The sequence below is a fragment of the Mustela nivalis genome (assembly GCF_964662115.1).
Source record: "Mustela nivalis genome assembly, chromosome: 7".
Taxonomy (NCBI): Eukaryota; Metazoa; Chordata; class Mammalia; order Carnivora; family Mustelidae; genus Mustela; species Mustela nivalis.
This window is the reverse complement of record NC_139026.1, coordinates 124371380-124391703: the sequence shown is the minus strand read 5'-3', so window position 1 is coordinate 124391703 and position 20324 is coordinate 124371380. Positions and strand designations below refer to the sequence as shown.

The 20324-nt window shown below is 45.4% G+C and overlaps 1 protein-coding gene across 3 annotated transcripts in view; it reads left to right on the top strand.

Annotated features, from left to right (window-relative positions):
- Positions 1-20324, top strand: part of FAM171A1 (family with sequence similarity 171 member A1) — a 126496-nt gene that overhangs the window by 12697 nt on the left and 93475 nt on the right. Inside the window, exon 2 of one of the 3 annotated variants that reach the window (XM_082738999.1) lies at positions 9256-9360. The exons of the other annotated variants lie outside the window; for them this stretch is intronic. The gene's annotated coding sequence lies outside the window, so the exon portion shown is untranslated. The remainder of the gene's footprint in view (positions 1-9255; positions 9361-20324) is intronic. 3 annotated transcript variants of the gene reach the window in all.

Here is a 20324-nt window from a genome sequence, read left to right as displayed (position 1 = left end):
ACAATTATTCGTGTTTAATGTGATAGAAAATCATTCTCGGGCAACTTCTGACCCTTCTATTATCGTGTCTATGTTTCTCATATTAAGGAAATCTGTGGTTATTCCAAGTTAGGAAAACAGAATAGCATTAGAAAAATGCAAGTCTCTTATGGCAGATCTCCTAATACAGAAGGGCAGACTCTACTTCTTCAGGATGGCATAAAGGAAGTTACTTCTGTTTAATGTCATTTGATTATTAAAATAGCCCCATCTTAATGGGAGGTTGGAGGTAAGTGGCTTTTAGAGCAAGGTTTTTCCATTTTTGCTTGGTTGATTGATCTCTTTCTTTGTTACCTACCATCTGCTGTCCATGTTTTTGAATGTGCGATAAAGCATATGGGAAAGGAATAGAAAAGTTAATGCATTCAACTGGTGAGGGTGGAGGACGCGGTGCCTGCAGTCTGGTCAAGTTTACAGCCCATCTGCTGGAGCACAGGGAGCCCTTTTAAAATGTAGCTTTGCTCTCCAGGCTCTATGTGCAGAGCCCCCTCAGTCCACAGCTTGTCCAAATGTGACAAGTATGGCTGCCGCAAAATTAAGTCTCTCCTTCCTAAACTATTTCACTTGGCGCACAAGGCATATGCTCAGTGCACGGTTTTGTGGGCACGTTTTTTCCTTTACTATAAACTTAAAGACCGCCTAGTGAAATTAAACTTAGAGAGTGACCCTTTTATTTAGCTCACTCACCTCTTGGCAGCACAGACTGTTAAAATGGCTTTTCATGCACACTTTATATTTTGATTCTTTTGTGCTGTAACTTGGGTTTTTAGTTAGAGATCAAATTGATAAAAGATTCCTATTGTGCACTTTCTCTGCTACTGTTTGAAATAGTGTTTTTTTAAAAACATCTTGAACCTCATTTGCCTTTTCAAATTTAAAAATAAAATCATTGCCTATAATGATGTTTCTTTCAGTGTCTTGATGGAAATCTATTAGATGCTGCATTAAATATTAAACTTAGGCATTCTGGATCAATACATGTTAAAGCACTACATAAATGCTAAGTAAACAAGAGAAAGGAGTTACTAGCTTTCAGACCAGGATATTTTTTAGGTTCATTAATTAGGTAACATTTTGTTAATTAGATGGGGCTATTCCCTGCTCATGTTTTCCCATTTCTAAATTCAAAATCCTTATGGAGACATTTCCATAAGACAGTGGCCTGGCAAGATTTCAAGCTGGATACTTCTTAACCTTCTTTTACTTTTTTGCTGCTTCATGGCTGATGAGCCATTCTTTATCCATCCACCTATCTGCCCTCCAGCCATCCATTCATTCATCCCTCTACCCATCCATCCATCCATCCATCTGTCCATCCATCCATCTACCCATCCATCCATCCGTCTGTCCATCCATCCATCTACCCATCCATCCATCCGTCTGTCCATCCATCCATCTATCCATCCATCCATCCGTCTGTCCATCCATCCATCTACCCATCCATCCATCCGTCTGTCCATCCATCCATCTATCCATCCATCCATCCGTCTGTCCATCCATCCATCTATCCATCCATCCATCCGTCTGTCCATCCATCCATCTACCCATCCATCCATCCATCTGTCCATCCATCCATCTACCCATCCATCCATCCGTCTGTCCATCCATCCATCTACCCATCCATCCATCCATCCACCCACCCTCTGGCCAGCCAGTCATATACATAACAAAGAGTCTCTACTTTCCTTACCTTTCACCACTGAAATGTTGATAATAATAATCTCTTAAATTATACATTTTCAAGTGCTTTCAGGCCTGCTATCTGTTTTACTCCTTCCTCATAATCCTGAGAGGTATTCAGGAAAGAGATTATTCCTTGTTATACGTGGGGGAGAGGAGAGAGTGGCTTGAAGTCACGTATTGGTACAGCATGAAGATGGTAATCCCACATACATGCCCTCATCTCTCAGAATGTCTTTCTTGCTAGCTTTAGATACTCTCTCTATTTCATTCGTTCTTTCTGTGCACGGTATTCTCCAGTCTGACGCACCCCCTTCCTGGGCAGCAGTCATGCTACCCACCAAGCATAGCTCCCATGTTTATAACGAAAACAGGCATTATCAGTCACTTCTTACAGCTCCATGCTCTAGGGATCCAAAGATAATTAAGACCCAGCCCCTGCTTTTCAGGAACTCAAGCTTCCCATGGGAGAAACACAGATAAACAAAAAGCACTATAGGTAGGAGCAAAGCATCTAGGGGTGCAGAGGAGGGAATAACTAACTGGGCAGTCGGGGAGGCTTCCCAGGGAAGTGGCTTGTGAGCTGGCGTTTTAAGGCTAAGAATCAGGTGGAGGAGTGGAAGAAGACACTCCCGACTTCATGTGAATTGTAGCTTTTTTGTCATTTATAAAGTGTTTGAAAAAGAGCTCCCCCCCTTCCAATAATCAGTGGAGTGGCTGAGCCTGCTAATGAACTCAGGTCTCATACTTCCTGCAGGGGCATAATGAGTCGCGGGTGTTTTTCTAAGTCTGGGAACCAGTTGCCCCGTCTCCTCTATCTTCCTCGCCCAGTTATTACACACCCCTCTTTCCCCTTGATCCCAGTTGGTTGGTTAATCTTCAACCAGTTATTCCAGCATCAAAGGGTCTGGTATTGCCAGCATTACTTGCCTCAACCCTAGCCTCTGCTAATCTCATGTGATTTATTGAGGACACAGTTAGTTTTTGTCTTTGTTACTGATCTCTGTCACTTTCCTTTTTCACTCTTGGCCTGCTTTCAGTGGAGTTAATGGGAAGTATCCACACCACAGCAGCCGAAGGGGTGCAGAAAGTTCAACCTTTTCAAAGTCACCTTTAGCAGCAGAAGACTTTGAAGGTTATTGAAAATCGCCACTTCACTCTGATCTTAGTTTCCGTAGGGTTATTGACTGTACACTGTTTATCTTTCCATGTGCGAAGAGTGTGAAAATAAGGAAGCTGCTGCTAATTATTTAGCGAGGGGGTGGGAGTGACCTAGTGCCCAACAATGAGCCCTCCAGTGGTCCTCATGGACACCGTGGCAGAGGTAATTCACATGTGGTCAGAGGCTGCTTGGCAATCAGGAATGGCAGGGCGGTTCGCTGAATTCTCTTGCTTTTGCAAGAATTGAAAGGGAAGGGGCAGAGTGTGGTAGGGAGAAGCTACATTTGAGTGCTACTTATTTACTCACTCACTCACTCACGGATCCTTATTAAACCCATCCTGGTATTTGTCGGGTCGTAGAAAATAGACGAGCTATCCCCACTCTTCCAGTTTACAGGTTAGTGGAGGTGGTTAACTCTTCAGTTTGTGGCGCTGCCGTTTCAGGTGGAAATGTGTACTTGGGCCTGTTGTAGAGCTCCTGTGTTTGGCCTGGACCATGTGCATATGGGCTTGTTCTGTGCTCTATACTGCACCAGCCCTGCCTCCCAGATTACATAGCATTTTTCTAGGTAACACTCCAAGTGAAATCCTGGCTTGCTGTGTAACGCTGGTTTGCTTATAAGCCAATTGTAATTGTCACAGAAAAAAAGAGGAGAGAAAAGGAAAAATTACATAATCATATCTAAAATTGAACTTGAGAAATAGTTTCCGTTCCTCCTACCATATTACTGTATATCATTTAAAGTTGACATTGCTCTGGATGGTAGCATGAAGTTCCAAACCGCTTTGAAAAATTAAGGCTAATGGACAAAGAAAAGGAAAATAGCTCTGTTACTTAGACCAAAGTTTAAATAAAACCGAACAATATTGTAAAATGAAATATAACATAATGAAAGTCATACTTGATAACTTTCTGAGGTTTCTTGCTTGATCTCCCCATTCTCGGGGGGTCTGGGGTGAAAATACGGAAAGCCAGCCAGTCTTGCCCTTCTAACCACCGCTCCCCAGACTTTGAAGTAGATATGAATCATTTGCTGATCTTGTTAAATGCTGATTCTGGGTCAGTGGGTCTGGGGGGACCCCCTCAGATGCTTGAACTCTTACCGTGCTGCTGGCCGCTGGACCACACTTGAGCTACTGAGTGTTCAATGCACACCCTTTCCTAATATTTAAAGACAGACAGAGGCAGACCCATTGAATCTGGCTATTTCTTCCTTAGATTTTTAACTTCAAGTTTAAGAAAGCTACCTAGAAGATTTATTTTCATCTTATTAAAAACCTAGCTTCAAGAGTGAGGTGTAATTTAGTATATTTAAGTTTGTGGTGGAACCCAAATGACGTGTAAGCAATTGCACATCTTTTTTGGGGTGAGAATTCCCGCTTGGTTGCTTCATTCATATGATTAAAATATTCATTTATTATGTACTTTCTATGTACATGATAACCCTGTATAGCTCTTAGTGACTTTTGGTTTGGAGATCTTTAATCTGCCTGTCACCAGTTAAAGGTGGGCTACCTCTAGTCATGCTGCATGCGTTTTTGACCCAAAAGAAACTATTTCAGGGAAGCAACAGAAATACGAATACTGTCCTGGTTCTAGTTTGTACTTGATATTGTACTTCTCATACTTTCTTTTTAAGTAAGTGCGGCTGTTACAAACTGTAAATAGAGCCTGTCCATTTTTATCGGTTTTATGTTAGTATAATTTTTAGTTTTGGGCAGATGGCATCTTGAAGACGTCATTTATTGCCTACTGTTTGGGCTTGTTTAAATAAATAATAGTTGACTCTTGTTATTTGGATGTAGAGGCCTTGATTTTTTCCCTATCTTTTTTTTTTTTTTTTTAAGGCGTATCCCATGACTTAGACCTATGAGTCGCTGTCTTCAAAAGAAACGTGGCTTTTGCCAGGCTCCGTGGCGGCAACAGGCGGTGCACCCACCCAGGCTGCCTTGGCCGGCCCGTCCTGCTGGGGAAGGCAGTGCAGGGCCTGCTGAGGCAATGGAATTCCTAAGTGGCCTTTTTCTAATTTTTCTCCCTGGAGATTCTTGGCTGCCTGCAGAGTCCCAGAAGGCCTTGGGGGAGGCCGGTAAAATGATGGTCTGTGTGAGCGCTTGTCTTTCCAGATCATGGGGTTTTTATTTCTGTTTTGTGTTTTTGAATGGTTGAGTTAGAGTTGAGTGCCTGAGCCCCCTTCCTCTTGAACTGTTCATTTCCTTGCCTCCAGAAACAGCACCACTTGCCAGGTAAGAGCCAGCGTGCTCAGGTCTCAAGCCTGAGACCCAGCCGTGCCCAGTGTGTTTGTACTGCAGGGAATCAGGTTCATGGAGGGGGTAGGAGGGAGAGGTAGAGAAGAGGCACCCCTAGCCTAGGCACATGGCATTCCAGCTTTCATTCTGGAGTGGGTGGTCAGCATGCCCCAGCCGTGGCCCCCTGTGTGTATCTTCTGCAGATGTGGAGACCTCTCCCACCATAAGGGCAGACCTGGGAAGGCCCCCGCTGCCCCCACTGCAGGCTCCAGAGCCCCCTCAGCTCTTTATTCTTTCACTGCACTGCCAGGAAGGGGCCGTCTGCACTCAGTCTCTCCACTTGCTCACCCCAGACTCATCCCGTAACCCTCCGTGGTCCCTCCCCGTCCCCACCAGTCAACAGTAATGCCTTTTGCCAAAGCCCAAGCTCAGTCCCCTTTCCTGACACCGGTACTAACGTCTCCGTGACGTGCTGTCCCCACTCCCATGGCAGGAGCGTCTCCCAGCTTCTCTGCTACTAGGGCTGCTCTTTCTTAGTCCCTTTGGGTCCCTCCTTTCCCCCGCTTCCCCTTAAGAAAAAGCTGCGACTAGGGTTCCATCCCTGAACCCCTCAGAGCATCCACTCTGCAGTGGGCCTCAGTTTCCAGCTGTCATCAGATGTACCCCCAGACCCTCCCCCCACCCACACACCACCTGGGTTCTAGTTATGGGGTGTCTCCATTCAGGGGAGTCCGGCATGCTCGGCGGAGTGCTTTGGCCTGACTGGTGCATCTTTCCTCTTTTGGAGCATCAGGCATCCTCCCGTTCAGGAGCCGTCTCTGGTTTCCCCTTCCTCCCCAGGTCTGTGTGCAAACTGTTGCTATTTATTCAACAAATATTTATGGAATGCTTCAGTACTCTGAGCACTGTTCTAGGTGCTGAGGGCACATCAGAAGACTCTTGCCACCCTGCGTGGAGCCGCTGTGCGGACACGCCTGTCACCCGCCTATCTCTCCTTGAGGTCACGACTGCCTCTCCTCATCTGGTCCTTGGTCTCTGTTTGCTGAAAGAGCAAATCTGGTTACGCTCACTTTCTTCTCCCCTCTTTTCACTGTGTCTTTGCTCCATCTCGCTCAGGAGCAAAACCAGGAAATAGAACTTCATAATTACAAGATTAGCCAGATAAAATTTCATCACTGTTTCTGGTTTCTATATGCAGTTTGTTGAACTTTGGTGTGTGAGTGTGGTGCAGAGGGGGAGCTGAATGCTGCCTTTGTTTGATAAATTTGCTCAGCTGCAGCCAACAACAAAAGTTTCTCTTCTGTTGTGTCCTTTGTTCAGAGCTGAAGAACTCCGTTCTTTGAAAAGTCACTGAGAGAGAGGGATATTCAGCTTACATCTTACTCTAGATAGCCTCTATGCCTATGACTACCAAAGCATTTTGGTGGAGAGCAAACACAGGGTTTTCAAATGTTTCTGTCTTGTAATCCCATCATCCCTTTCTCCCAAAACAAAGTGACACAAAGCAAGAAAGCCAGACCATTTGTTTGGGGGCCATTACCAATGGAGCTGCCGGATAAAATATAGAACACTCAGTTAAGAGGCATTTCAGACAAACAATAACTTTTTAGTATAATTATACCCAAATATTGCACGGGACATAATTACACTAAAAATTATTTGTTGCTTATCTGAAATTCAAGTGTAACTGGACAATCCTGCATTTTTATTCACTAAATCTGGCAACCCTTATCACGGGCAGAAGGCAGTTGTTAGGATTAACCATTTTTAGCTCTCGTTTCAGTCATGGTGTTTTTCAGAGGAGTGTCTCAGTGTTTGGTGAGGCTGAAGACTTTGCCAACTTAAATCTCAGTGTCACTTCTGGAACACTCCTCAACCCTAATTAAGCAGGAGGAACAGTGGGAAGAAGGCTTCCTCATTCATGACACCTCCTTTAACCTGGAGGCATGGCACCAGGCCTTAAAATGTTGTTTGGGTGGAAAGGTGAGATCACAAATGTCAACCCAGTCTTCCATCCTTGAGGTGGCTTGCCTGTTCCAGGAGCGGAAGTTGTCTAATATATAAATATATTCAGTTAAGCGATTATTAAATATTCATTTGAAAGGCAGAGTGGGAGAACCTGTGTCCACCTTCAAGATGCTCACAGTCTTGGAAGCAACAAAAGCACTCGGGGTGGGGGTGGGATGCTCCACCCTGGGTGGACGCTGTAATTAACCAGGAACATTACCAGGACTCACCCCAGAGATTTGAGTCCGAGGTCTGGTGCGGCCTGACTATGGGGAATTTTTCTGAAAGCTCTCTCTTTGATTCTGTTATCAGCCAGAGTTGAGCCTTGCTGAGTTTCAGCATTGTGTGTTGTCTGGAAATATTCTGAGGACCAGCATGGAGATAAGTGACAGAACCTTCACTTACGGGGTAAACACAGGGCAGGTTTCAATTCTGGGCATGACTCTAAGGCGAGACTTCCACGTGGCCCAAATGATCAGAAACCCATGCGTGTACCAACTACATTTTAAAAATCATGTGTAAATGGGACTAGAGGGTCAGACTTGGCACACTGGAGTGTCTCAGATTGGAGTTAAAATTTTATGGGAGCTGTATTCACGCTTATTTTCCACTTGTCATCAACTTCCGTGTAGTTTGCTGCTGTAATTGGAGGGGCTTTAACCTGGGGTGGTTAAGGTGATGAATGTGAAGCCGGGTAAATTGCATTCCAGCGCTGACCAATACAGGCTTGTGGCAGGGGTCCTCGCTGAAGGTCACACAACAAATGGAGGAGACAGGCTGTCGATTACACCCTTCTCCAATCAGGGTGCCTCCTAATTATGCTAACAAACTTAGCCTGTTGCCACAAGTCTTGAGGGGCAGCTCCCAGGTAGAAGTGGGCTGGTTTGGTCAGCGGATCGCCTGTGGCTTACACCCCACATCAGTGTGTCCTCAAGGACGTCCTCCATGTGAGTCCTGGGGTGCTCATTAAATTGGGATTGGGATCTCTGGGGGTGGGCCTAGAAACCCAGAAAATAACCCCTGTGGTTCTGATGCTGACATCACGGGTTTAGTCCGGGAAGCATTTTGACCACAGCAGACTATCCGACGGGGATAGAAGCTAGCCATTGTTTTTATTACTGTTGTTGTTGTCATCATTGTTGTTGTTACTGTTAACGTGGGCCTCCCTCTGTTTGGAGCAGTGGGGTCTGGCTCTTTGCCTTTGCAAAAGGCTCCCTTGGCCTCTGTGCTGGGCCTGAGGATCTCAGGGGCATCCCCGGAAGTACAGGTGGCCCCAGGCCGTCTCCGGCTCCATGGAGTAGCTGACAGATTGCACACATTTTGTCTTTCTCTCATGTGGCCGTGGGATCACTTTTTTCCCTTTGATTCTTTCTTGCTATTCATTGAAGGCAGATTGATTTTTTTTTTTTTTTCTTTTTTACTATGAGCAGAGTCTTCCACATCTACCTCACGGGTAATTCCATGTGTTTAACACAGGACTTATTAATGCACAGTAGAGCTACAACTAGGATGGTGGCTATTACCAGCAAATGAAAAAACTAAGGAAACTTAAAATTTTTTAAATGTATCTTTTGAAGCCTCTTTAGTTTTTGTTAACTTGCGTTTTTTTTGTTTGTTTGTTTGTTTAAGATTTTACTTATTTATTTGACAGAGATCACAAGTATGTAGAGAAGCAGGCGGAGGGGGGCGGGAAGCAGGCTCCGCACTGAGCAGAGCCCCCAATGCAGGGCTCGATCCCAGGACCCTAAGATCATGACCTGAGCCGAAGGCAGAGTTTTTAACCCACTGAGCCACCCAGGTGCCCCTGCTAACTTGGGTTTTGTAGTAAGTTGGAGAATGGCTTCAGTCAGCTGAAAAAATAACATCTTACACAAATCAGGTGTGCAAACCAGCAGTTCTTAAGAGGGACTTTCTGTGAACTAAGCAGAGGTGTTTTGATACCAAAAATGGAATATGTGGGACTTTTTCCAGGTTGTACTAGAAAATATTACAGTTTAAAATTTTTCTAGTCCATGCTGCTTACCTCAATTAGAACCTCTTGAAAGATGACTTCTGTCTTAGCCCAAATTGTAAACTTCGGCTTTGGGGCACCTAGAAATCTGATTCTACTACCGCACCCAGGTGTCCTGCACAGAGGAGTTTGTCCCCTCCTGGCATAAGCAAGACTGCAAATGTAAAAGCACTGGCCTCCGCTTTCCGGTGACTTCAGTTACACTGAAAATGCTGGTAAGTGGTTCCAAGTTAGACATATCCCCACCCCCTCCCCATCTCATGCTCTGGCTCCATCTTATCAGCTGTCATCTCCTCCAATGACTTCTTTGTAGGGTCACTTAGCACTTTGTACAGCCGCCTTCATGTCCCCTGCTGTGTTTCGCATACAGGTGCCCCTCCCTGCTCCGTTCCCACTACCCCGTTATGCTCACCGTCAAGGCCTGCAGGAAGGTTTTATCCTCAGATGACTGTCCTGGTCACTACATGCACCACCACACACACAAGTCTGTGCGAGAGGCCGTAGAGTGAGCTCTAGGTCCTCACTATTCTCTGGACACTGACTCGGCGTGTTCATGAGCATCGCGTGTGGGATTTGCCACTTGCTTGAAGGTGGGGTTCGAGCACAAAGGCACGGGTGCGCACTGACACAGGCAGCAGGGTGTTTAGCGTGATGATCTCGGGCATTCGCAGACTGAGCCCCCCTTTCTGCAACACGTAGGAGTTTGTGATGTTCTTGTGGCAGGAAGTTCGCTATCGTGGGCTCTGAGCCTGGTGTGTGAGGGGTGTCCTGTCGCTCTGAGGGAGGCCAGCAGCTTGCCTATGTGCCCGTCAGCAGTCTCTGTCCTCCCTGGCCTTTGCACTTGCACAAATAACAGGACCCCTTCCCGCCGCGTCCTAAAAATGAACTCCGAGTAGCGGAGTCCATACTGGTTTGAACAAACGAGTGAGTGAGCGAGCGAGTGAAGAGACAAATCGCTCTGCCGAAGAATCCCAGGTAACGGACGTCCATACTCTGCCGTCAAGGGCGGACAACAAAACTTCCAGCCTCCCGAGTGTCTGTTGTGCATAGTGAACTTACTTTCCAGGAGGGTAGTGTGGGAAAAGGGGCGAAATTCTACAGTGGAGAAACTTGACAAACAGGCAGCTGATAAAGGTCAGTGTCGGTAGCAATAAGCCATGTTGACCGGAAGTCCCCTTGCCCCGAAGTGGTGAGAATACCATTCTACTTCCGGGGTCTTCCTCCCCAACCCTTAACCCCAGTCTAACCATGAGAAAAACATCTGATAAACCCAGATTGAGGGACATTTTGCAGAATACCTACTGGTAGCCTCAAAACTGTCCAGGTTATCAAGAATTAGGGAAGTCACGGCCAAGAGGAGCCTGAGGAGACCCGACCACTACATGTCATGGGCTGCTTGGATGCAAGCCTGGATCAGGAGAAGGACACTAGGGGAAATTGAGGGATCTGAATAAAGTACGGGCTCTGGTTCATTTATTGTAACAAAAGTACCATTCTAATTCAAGATGGTAATAATCGGGAAATGGGGTAAGAGGTATGTGTGAACTAGCTGAACCGTCTTTGCAATATTTCTGTATTGCAAATTGTATTGCAATATTTCTGTATTGCAATATTCTATATTGAGAGTCTGAAACTCCAAAAATCAGAAGTGTCTTAAAAAATAAAATAATCTCCATGGAAGAAGGTAACTGTTGGTGCTGGAGATGGAAGTAAAGCCGTCGAAGAGGGTGATGATTATTAGCTAAAAATGCACATTTTATGGGAGAAAGTATATGCCATGATTGAATTTAGGGACCCTTAATATTCGCGGAATGTGGTCCTCACAGATGTCATCAGTCTCTTCCACTTTGATGTCAGGTAAAATGTATATACCGTTTTAGGTCTCTGTTGTGGATGTATTTACTTACAGGCATTAACAGCTATAATAAAGGCCGAAGACATCAAAACAGACTGTGTGCCCTGAGAACAGAGCAGAAGCATCATTAATGGGCTTCCTAATCATTCTTTCCTTTATTAGTTGGCATTCATTCTGTAGTCCGACAGTACAGCGCAAGTATTAGTTCTTCTTACACCTGTTGGGAAAGATCTTGCAAAGTAGTGACTTTCCTCCTCAGCTCTTCCAGGCCTGAATCGGAACAAGATGAAATTCGGCTGGTGTGGGGAGAGATACTGAGTTTCGGACCCCGGAACTGTTTGCTTTCCCCTGCGCAGAATCTTGTTTGCACACCGGAGATCCGGGCGAGCTCTTATTTTCCGTGGCTTCGAAGCTTTCACACTCATGCGTCAGACCTCAGTGTTAATTCCAGAGTGAGCGTTTCAGGGAAGATGTTTAATTGGGCTCTTGACATCGTAGTCCTGCTGCAAATGTCTGCGTGTTGTCTTTTAAGTCGATGTTTATTTAAAACCATGATAAGTGAGCCCTAACAGTCTTGAAAGAGAGTTTTTCCTCCCTCTTTTCCAAAGGCCTTCAGTGTATCAACACTAAAGATATTCTGTTCAGTTGAAGCCGCCAAAAGGATCCGGTGATATGAACCATAGTTTGTACCGGGAAAGTTTCAGGTTCTAGTATGAAGCTACAGGTGAAAGCTCATTTGCTGACATTTCTTCCTTAAGAATTCATCCTCCACTGATTTCTGCTGTGACTTCGTGACCCGTAGACCTAAATTTTTTTTTGTAAAGAGACTTCATCGTGTAATCTCACTGAGATGTGATACAGTCTATCAGGTAACTTTGGGTTCTAGTAAAAGATGAAAATGTAATTAGTTTATAAATAAATTGATTTTTTAATTGATAATTGATTAGTAGTTAACATGTACCATGCTAAGCATGTTGCATGTAACTTTTCTCTTTAAATACTAATGGAAGCCTGCACTGCTCCCTTTTTACTAACAGAACCCCAGTTTGCTCAGGAGTCAGTAGGTGGGCTCATCGTCAGTTCTAGGGTTGACAGCATGTCCCAGTCCACTTCTGCTTCCTGATAAGTAGCAGGTATATGGGGAAAGGAAGCCCTGTCACCCCTTCCCTTCCTTTCTGCTGGATACTTGTGATGACCCATGCTCCAGGGTTGACACTTTGGACTGGGAAGTGACAAAACACCCTGCTGAGGGTTGAACAACCTGCTGAGGGTTGTTCAGTGGACCCCTGGAAAGATCCTGAGTTTTTGGAAACACCACCGGGCAGCTAAGCTGTGCCAGCAGCTGCTGCCTTCAGATTTCCTTTTCTTTGAGAAATGTAAACCCTTATTCATCTTAACTGAAGCTGCTGTCTTATCCCAGCTCTACATGTGCAAAAAGGAAGAGTTCCCAGATGAACCCCTTTCCTGGGATTGCGTGACTCCAAGCGGCAGAGCTAGGACTTGAACACAGCTCCAGCCCCCAAACTCTCATATGTAACCATGAATGGGTGCCTGTTCTCCAAGGTATTGCTTTGAACCTTTCTCGAAGATAAGCAAACCTGATCATAAATGGAGCTGTTTCTAAAGCATTTGTGGTAGCTGCCTCCTTCTTTTTCTCATAAAACCACCAATCCTGTTGGACTAGGATCCCACCCTTAAGACCTCATTTAACCTTAATCACCTTTAAAAATCCCCATCTCAAAGTACAGTCATGTTGGAGGTTAGGGCTTTAATGTAAGACTTGGAGGGCGACACAAATGAGTCCACAGCACACCCACATGTGGTGAAGCTGGAGAAGCAAAGGCTGCAAGGAGTCTTGCGGAGCCCCGTGCTGGTCGATTGTCTCTGAACTTCGACACCTTGAAATCCAGCTGTGGTCCTGGCCCCAGACTCAGACCTACACAGAGCAACTTGGCCACCCATCTGGAGCGCCAGTCCTCAGACTGCTCAGTGCCGACTTGAGAACCCCAGGATTTCAGCTCTTAGGGTACCTAGATGTTATCTCCATGGGGTGCCTGGGTGGCTCAGTCCATTAAGCATTTGCCTTTGGCTTGGTTCATGATCCCAGGGTCCTGGGATCGAGCCCCACATCAGGTTCCTCACTCAGCATGAAGTTGGTTTCTCTTTCTCCCTTTTCCCCTTCCCCCATGTCATGTTCTCTTTCTCGCAAATAAGTAAAATATTTTAAAAAGTGTTATCTTCTTCAAGAAAAGTCAGGGGGAGGTTTTATTTTCAGCATTAATTTCCCACCTTGCCTGTGGTTGTTGGGCACAGATCCTTAGAGCAGTCAGTTCGAACTTGTTCTTGGGGAAGACATCACGATCTCTTCAGACAGGGAAAGTAGATGTGGTTCAGTCAATCTCCACCATCTTTAGAAAATTTAGTGCTGGACAATGATCCCTAAATCCTTGAATTAAGAGCCTGTTGTTTCCTGTCAAAGTAGTTTGTAGTCCCCGCCACCCTGCCCCCGCCCATAACCATTGCATACACAGTATCATTGTGCAGGGAAAACATGTTGGTTGTTTGAGTGTTCTCACAGTGTACGTTCAATCTCATTTTAGTACGTAAAACCTTACTTCTACTGAGCTAAAAATAATGGCAGGGACTGTACAGGATTTCCCCAGTTCTGCCTAGACATGACCACATCATGGGCCCATGCTGATTACAAAACACAAGTTTTTTTCAGTCCTCAGAAAATGTTTCTGTAAGTGGCCTTGCAGTCTTGGAAACTTCACAGCCACCTCCTCCAACCCCCCCAGTGCTGGTGACTGATGATCTACAAGTCCTGGGTCAGAAGCTTTGCTCTTGGGGTGCCTGGGTGGCTCAGTCATTCGAGCACTGGACTCTTGGCTTCGACTCAGGTCGTGATCTCAAGGTCGTGAGATCGATCCCTGCATCAGGCTCTGTGCTCAGTGGGGAGACTGAGATTCTCTCTCTCTCTTTCTCTTTCTCTCTCCCTCTGCCCCTTTCCCTGCTTGCATGCTCTCTCTCTCTCTCAAATAAATAAATAATTCTTAAAAAAAAAAAAAAAAAAGAAGCTTTGCCCTCTTGCATTTGGAAGGCAGATACATTTTACTGATAAAACTGCCCTATTTGGTTCTCCTTTTACTTCTTTATTTTCATGTGGGCATGTATATGTCTGTCTCTCTGACTGGGTCTTCCTCACCCCAGCCTTGCCTAAGGAGAGACATTGAGAAAATAGCAATGACCCCCATAAACCTGGGGTGACAGATGCCCTCCAGATGGTGGCCTTGAATCCTGGCTTGTGGCTGAAGTCTTCCCTCTCTCCCAGCTCTGTTTTTGAGAGTACCATGCTCTGAATAACATCCTTTTCATTATTACTCCCTCCTCAGAATTCTGCATTGTTGACTCAGGTATAAATTAAGGATTTCACAGTGGTCACACAGAAGGACCTCTGACACTGGATGCTATATTAAGCTCCCAATTCTTGAGTAAGAAACTACGAGCAATTGCAAAGATTAAAAGAATTTCTCTGTATTATGAGTCAAAGTAAATAACAAAAGCTTAAACAAGTCAGAAACTTGAATCTAGTAGAAGATAAAAATGAACCTAACCTTTATTATCAATTTTAGGAATTAATTCCTACTTTCTCCTTGACTTTTTAATCTATATTGGGGGGGGAGCAATATATCTCTTTATACATACTTTTACTCCACCCTGATGGAAACAAAGATAGAGTTGTTCACATTGAGACTATGAATCAAACAAGTTTAGCATTTTATTTTTCAAATCTCAACATTATTGCCATATAGAAGTACACATCTTATAAATGTTTAATTGCTGTTAAAATTTAATAATCTGCTTTGGCCCATGTTTTGTTTATCTTCTGTTTGAACATCCTGATGACTACTTTGGGACGGTGATTTTTTATTTACTTTTTAGCAACAAAAAACCTCTCCATTAAGCAAATAGATTTCTTACAGCAGCATTTTTTCATATAAGTTTATTCTTCTATTCTTTAAATTTTTTTTTCTTTTCACCTTTAGAACCCCTTCACCCATTTCTCTATCTCACCTCTGCTGCCTCTAGCCACTACCAGTCTCAGTATAAATGAGCTTGTTTTTGTTTGGGTTTTGTTTGTTTGTTTGTTTGTTTAGATTCCACATACAAGAGATTGTATGGTATTTGTCTTTCTCTGTCTGACTGACTTCATTTAGCATAATTCCCTCAAAATCCATCCATGTATGGCAAGATTTCGTTCTTTTTCATGGCTGAATAATATTCACACGTGCGTGCGCATGTGTGTGTGTGTGTGTGTGTGTGTGTGTGTGTGTGTGTATGTGTGTGTAACAGTCTATAAAGGCATTGTTGCATTTTTGTTCATCTTAGTGAACTGTACCGGCAGATTATAAACAAAAGGTTAATAGCTGTATTAGCTCACCACCAAATGTTTCATTCACTGAAGTTTTTGTAAATCAGTTATTTAAGATCTAAGTGATGCCATCTCTGATCTCCGGATTCTCAGAGCAGTGTTGATCCTGGGAGGATTTGCCGGCCAGTAAGTGGCATCCAGGGAGATGATCCTGACTCCTATTGGATTGCAGAACCAAATTCTAAAATCAGAGGATATTTTCCATTTTTCTAGAGCTCTTGTCTCATTAAAGGGGGGGAGGAGAGGGGCGCCTGGGTGGCTCAGTGGGTTAAAGCCTCTGCCTTCGGCTCAGGTCATGATCTCAGGGTCCTGGGATTGAGCCCCACATCGGGCTCTCTGCTCAGTGGGGAGCCTGCTTCCTCCTCCCTCTCTCTCTGCCTGCCTCTCTGCCTACTTGTGATCTCTGTCAAATAAATAAATAAAATCTTAAAAAAAAAAAAGGCGGGGGGAGGGGCTGTAGAAAAACCTTCTTGCCGTTAAACCACTCCTCAAAAGGGTCTGTAAAGAGAAACCTAAGTCTTTTTTTTTTTTTTTAAGATTTTATTTATTTATCAGAGAGAAGGGGGGGGAGAGAGCGAGCACAGGCAGACAGAATGGCAGGCAGAGGCAGAGGGAGAAGCAGGCTCCCCGCTGAGCAAGGTGCCTGATGCGGGACTCGATCCCAGGACGCTGGGATCATGACCTGAGCCAAAGGCAGCTGCTTAACCAACTGAGCCACCCAGGCGCCCCAAGAGAAACCTAAGTCTTATTGAAGCCAGCATAACAGAACTGTAACATCTGGGTGAGTTCATTTGTATTGCTGTGTTTAGGATCAGGAACACAGGAAAGTCAGGAGCTGTAGGTCTGGGAGGAGGAATTCCCAGGGAGAAGGGGCCATGGATATTCAGGAGGCAGATAGGAAAACCAGGCTAGTGATTCTGGTAGGAAGGCTGATGCTGAGACCTTGAGCGTTGAGATGGACGGGCAGGAAGACAGTGACCAGGAGGCTGAGAAGCTCTATGGGGCAGATGGGGTGGGCAAGGGAGAGAGTTTTATTTTTTATTTTTATTTTTCTTTGGGGTGGGGGGGAGAGAGTTTTAAACACAAGAGTGGCCCCCAACCCTAGACCCCAGGAGTGGGGAGCTGCGGAAGGAATGTGATGCGAAGAATGGACAGACATCCCCAGGATCCCCCAGGAGCTAGGGTTAGGAGCTGTCAGGGAGCGGCTGGGGCTTCAGGAAGTGGTGTTGGTTGGTGACAGGCAGTTCATCTCATGGTGTGAGTGACGGTTCAGTGAAAGCTGTTCTGTGTGCTTGAGCTCTGTGCTCCACTCTGCACTGGGGATGTGGAGCAGGGGTGGGGTGTGAGGGGCATTGATCGTCTTGCTTGGAACATCCCTTCATAGATTCTGGTCCCTTTTTCTTACCATAAATACTGCAAGTTTGCAAAGTAATTCCAACCTGTTCTCCCCACCTAGACCCAGACCCGGACCCAGACCCAGACAAATTAGCTGAATTGCATTGCTCCCAACTGACCTGTTCCTCAGAAGAACTTTGAAGAGACTTGTTAAGAGGACCAGGAGAAGGGGACGGATGAGTCAAATCACAGAGGATAAGGGTCCTGGAATGCTCAGGACCTTCCGCAAGCCTGGGCTGTGAGTCCCTGGGACTTGATTTGTGTTAAAAGGGCTACATTTATGAGTTTGTTAATGGCACTAGTTATTTCAGGTTGGTGAGTTGCGTATGAAGACTTTATGTTTGAATCATCACTTCCCAGCAATAAGATTGGGAAACCATTTACGTATGCATCATACTAAAACTGTGCTGTGCAAGCAGCCCCCATATCAGAATCTGTCCTTCTGTGGGAGAATGTAGCCCCAATTCTCTTGGAATCCAGCCAGCCTTGAGAAGGATAAAAGCTCTCTGGCTTAAAAAGAATAAAAGGGAACCATTGGGCATCACTGAAACTGAGGAAATCCCAAGTAAACTAAATATTGTTTCTCACGTCCTAGAAAGGAAGACACCAAATTGATGCTTGGTTATGTCTCTAAAAACTTGAGCTTAAAATACAAATGCCTTCAAATGCTAGTACAAGTTTTTAGCTTTTCTAGATAATTATACTTGAGTTCTTAAACCTTCATTGTGTTTTGTTTTTTTTTTTTTTTTAAATATCAAACCAGTGCTGTTATCAGCATATAGGAGCATGTATTTGAGTTTTGAGTGTGGGGTGGTCCAGGCAATTTCCAACCCAAGCCTTGCCTGAGGTGGCTAAGAGGTAGCTGAAAGAATGTGTTTCTAGAGCTAATTTTAATATGTAGATGTTGGCCGTTCCATTTGTAGATTGTTTGTTTCTTAATCTTTTTCTCATACACAATGTATGAAGATGTTTCCTTTGGTGTCTGTCCAATCTCTTCCATCGGCAGAAGATACTTCTAAAACTGGGAGAGACAGGGCTATAAATACGGTAGGAGGGTCCTTTGGATGTGAGTTAGAAAACCTACATCTTCCATCTCCTGGCTCCTCCGAATATATATTCCTATGAACTTGAGGCAAGCACTCAACTTCCGCAGACCTCAGTTCCTTCACTTGCAGAGCAGAGCTGATCACACCCCCGGGGCCCCGAGGATCGTGGTGACGTTCCTGTGAGGTCATGTGTGAGGAAGCATGCTACAGAGACTTCTTCCTGATGAGCGCTTCCCGATGGGCGATGGTGGAGAAGGTTAATAAAAGACTGCCTGTGGGTGGCATTTACATTTGTGCCAGAAGGAATTAACTGAAAAGCTTTTGACTGGTGTACTGCTTTTGTCTTATTATTAGGGTGATCTTATTAATAATGACAGAAAGAAGTTTCTGTGCTCATCTGTGGAATCTGATTATCTGTCAGCTCTCTCCCCTGCACTGTTATACAGAAGCTCTTCTACCTTTTGTCTTTCATTTCCATTTGCCCATTCCATGGCTCCCAAAGAAATGGCCTTGGATCACTGTAAAAATACCAGAGACTCTAGAGTAAAATAACTCAGTCTAGAATAGGCTGAAACATATTGTTTGTATCAGTCGTCTAGGCAGTGGAAATATTTACAAAGCCAATTATGCCTGTAGACAGTGTTCATCCATTTGTAGTGCTGTTCCATGCAATAAAGAAAATGGTTTTCTTAAATGCCTCCTGCACCCAGGGCTCTCTAGGTTGCAAGTAGAAAGAAACAGTGCAACTCAAAAGCCTGGGAGTTTCATAAAGTTTGGTTTATGAACCTAAAAAGCAAAGAGGCACAGTGCTTGGGCCGACAAATACTGATCTGGCTTAGCAGGGCCACTGAATGGCCTCGTTTCTTTTCTCCATCTGCTTAGCTTTCCATGGTGTTAGCCTTATTCTGAGAGTCTCCCCTTGTGATCCTAAAAGTGGCTTCTGGGGGCCCTAGTACCATAGGTACCACGGTTCTCAGCATCTGCAGGTGAAGCTCTGTCAAGCGTTCCCGCCGGGTCTGCTCAGGTCCTGTGCCCAGGACAGAGAGCAGGGGGGTCAAGGGAATGGGCTGTGCCAGCCGCCGTAACCCGGATCATGGATATCACCGCTGGAGCTAGATGGAATCTCCACGGGATAATGGGGACTCCCAGTCAACCGAGGCCTTCCTGCTCATTCTGGATGGTTGGTCAGGATTCCTGTTTGTGAACTCTTCGTTCCGTTAGTAACCCATCTTAAACTCACAAATGAGTCTCTGTTAAAACAGTACATGGCACTTGGTTTTCACATTGCTCTGTCCTTCGCATCCGGATTCTCAGTCTTCCTTCCCAAGTCGCAGCGCTTACAGGCCTCCTGTCTCCTGTGCCTCTCGCAAAGCCTCCCGGTCACAGGCACTCCCTGCCACAGGGGTTTGGCCAGGGCTCCTCACTTGTGCTGGGACCGAAGGTGAGTGACTGAACCTCCAAGCCACAGACTCTCTGTGAAATGTGCCTTCCTTACACGGTTGTTAAGATTTTCTGAGATGATGCATCTGTCCCAGGGAGCACCTCAGTGACTGACCTGTAGTTTCTGATCTCCGCCCTGATAGTCTGAAGCCAAGCCTGCTGGTGCCCTGGGGATACCTGCTTTGCTAGATGCTGGAACCTGGGGTGGAGATGCTTGCCAGGGTCTGAGCCGTTTGAACGCTGGCTTGCCAAATCCCCGGGGCTAGGTAGGGATCGGAGCAGAAATCAGTGAGGAAGTCAGGGAAACCGATGAAGGAGGATATGACCTCAACCAGGCAGAAGCAGCCAGACTCCTGTCCTGCCGCCGCACTAGCAGCCCCCAGCTTAGACGAAGCCTGTTCCTGTTCCAGGAGGGGGCTGGGGTGCGGAAAGAGCCAAGTCTGCTCCAGCAGTTCTTAGGGGTATCCTGTGTTTAGATGGTTTAACTTCAGGGTACCTGCCTCTTCCTGTTCAGAAGAGCCCAATTTCCAATGAAAAACCAATAATTTAAAAATAATTTTTAATAATTTTTTTTTTCTTAAAGGGTACCAAAGTACTGGTGGATTGAAGCAATGGGTCCATAGTCCTGTCCCTGCCCAGACTCCCCTGAGGCTAGTTTCCTTCCTGCTACAGAGAGGATGGCCAATTCGGTCATCTTTGCTGTCCTCATTGAAATAACACCCGGAGCTAAGAGCCGGTGAGCACTAAGCACCTGGCAGGCACTGTTCTGAGCTTTGTGTGTGCCGTGACTGGCTCTTCCCCTAACACCCTGTGACTTCTGTGGTCCCCAGGGAACTCAGCTAGCAAGGAGCACAGCTGGGGTTTGAACTCAAGAATTCTGGTTCCAGAATTTTGGGCCACACCGTACTATACCACTTCCTAGTGATTGGATCTTAGTTAATTTTTAGTTTTGAGGGACTGTCTTATCTGAAATTGAGAGCTTATATTGATTTTGATGGGTACTTGAGGGAA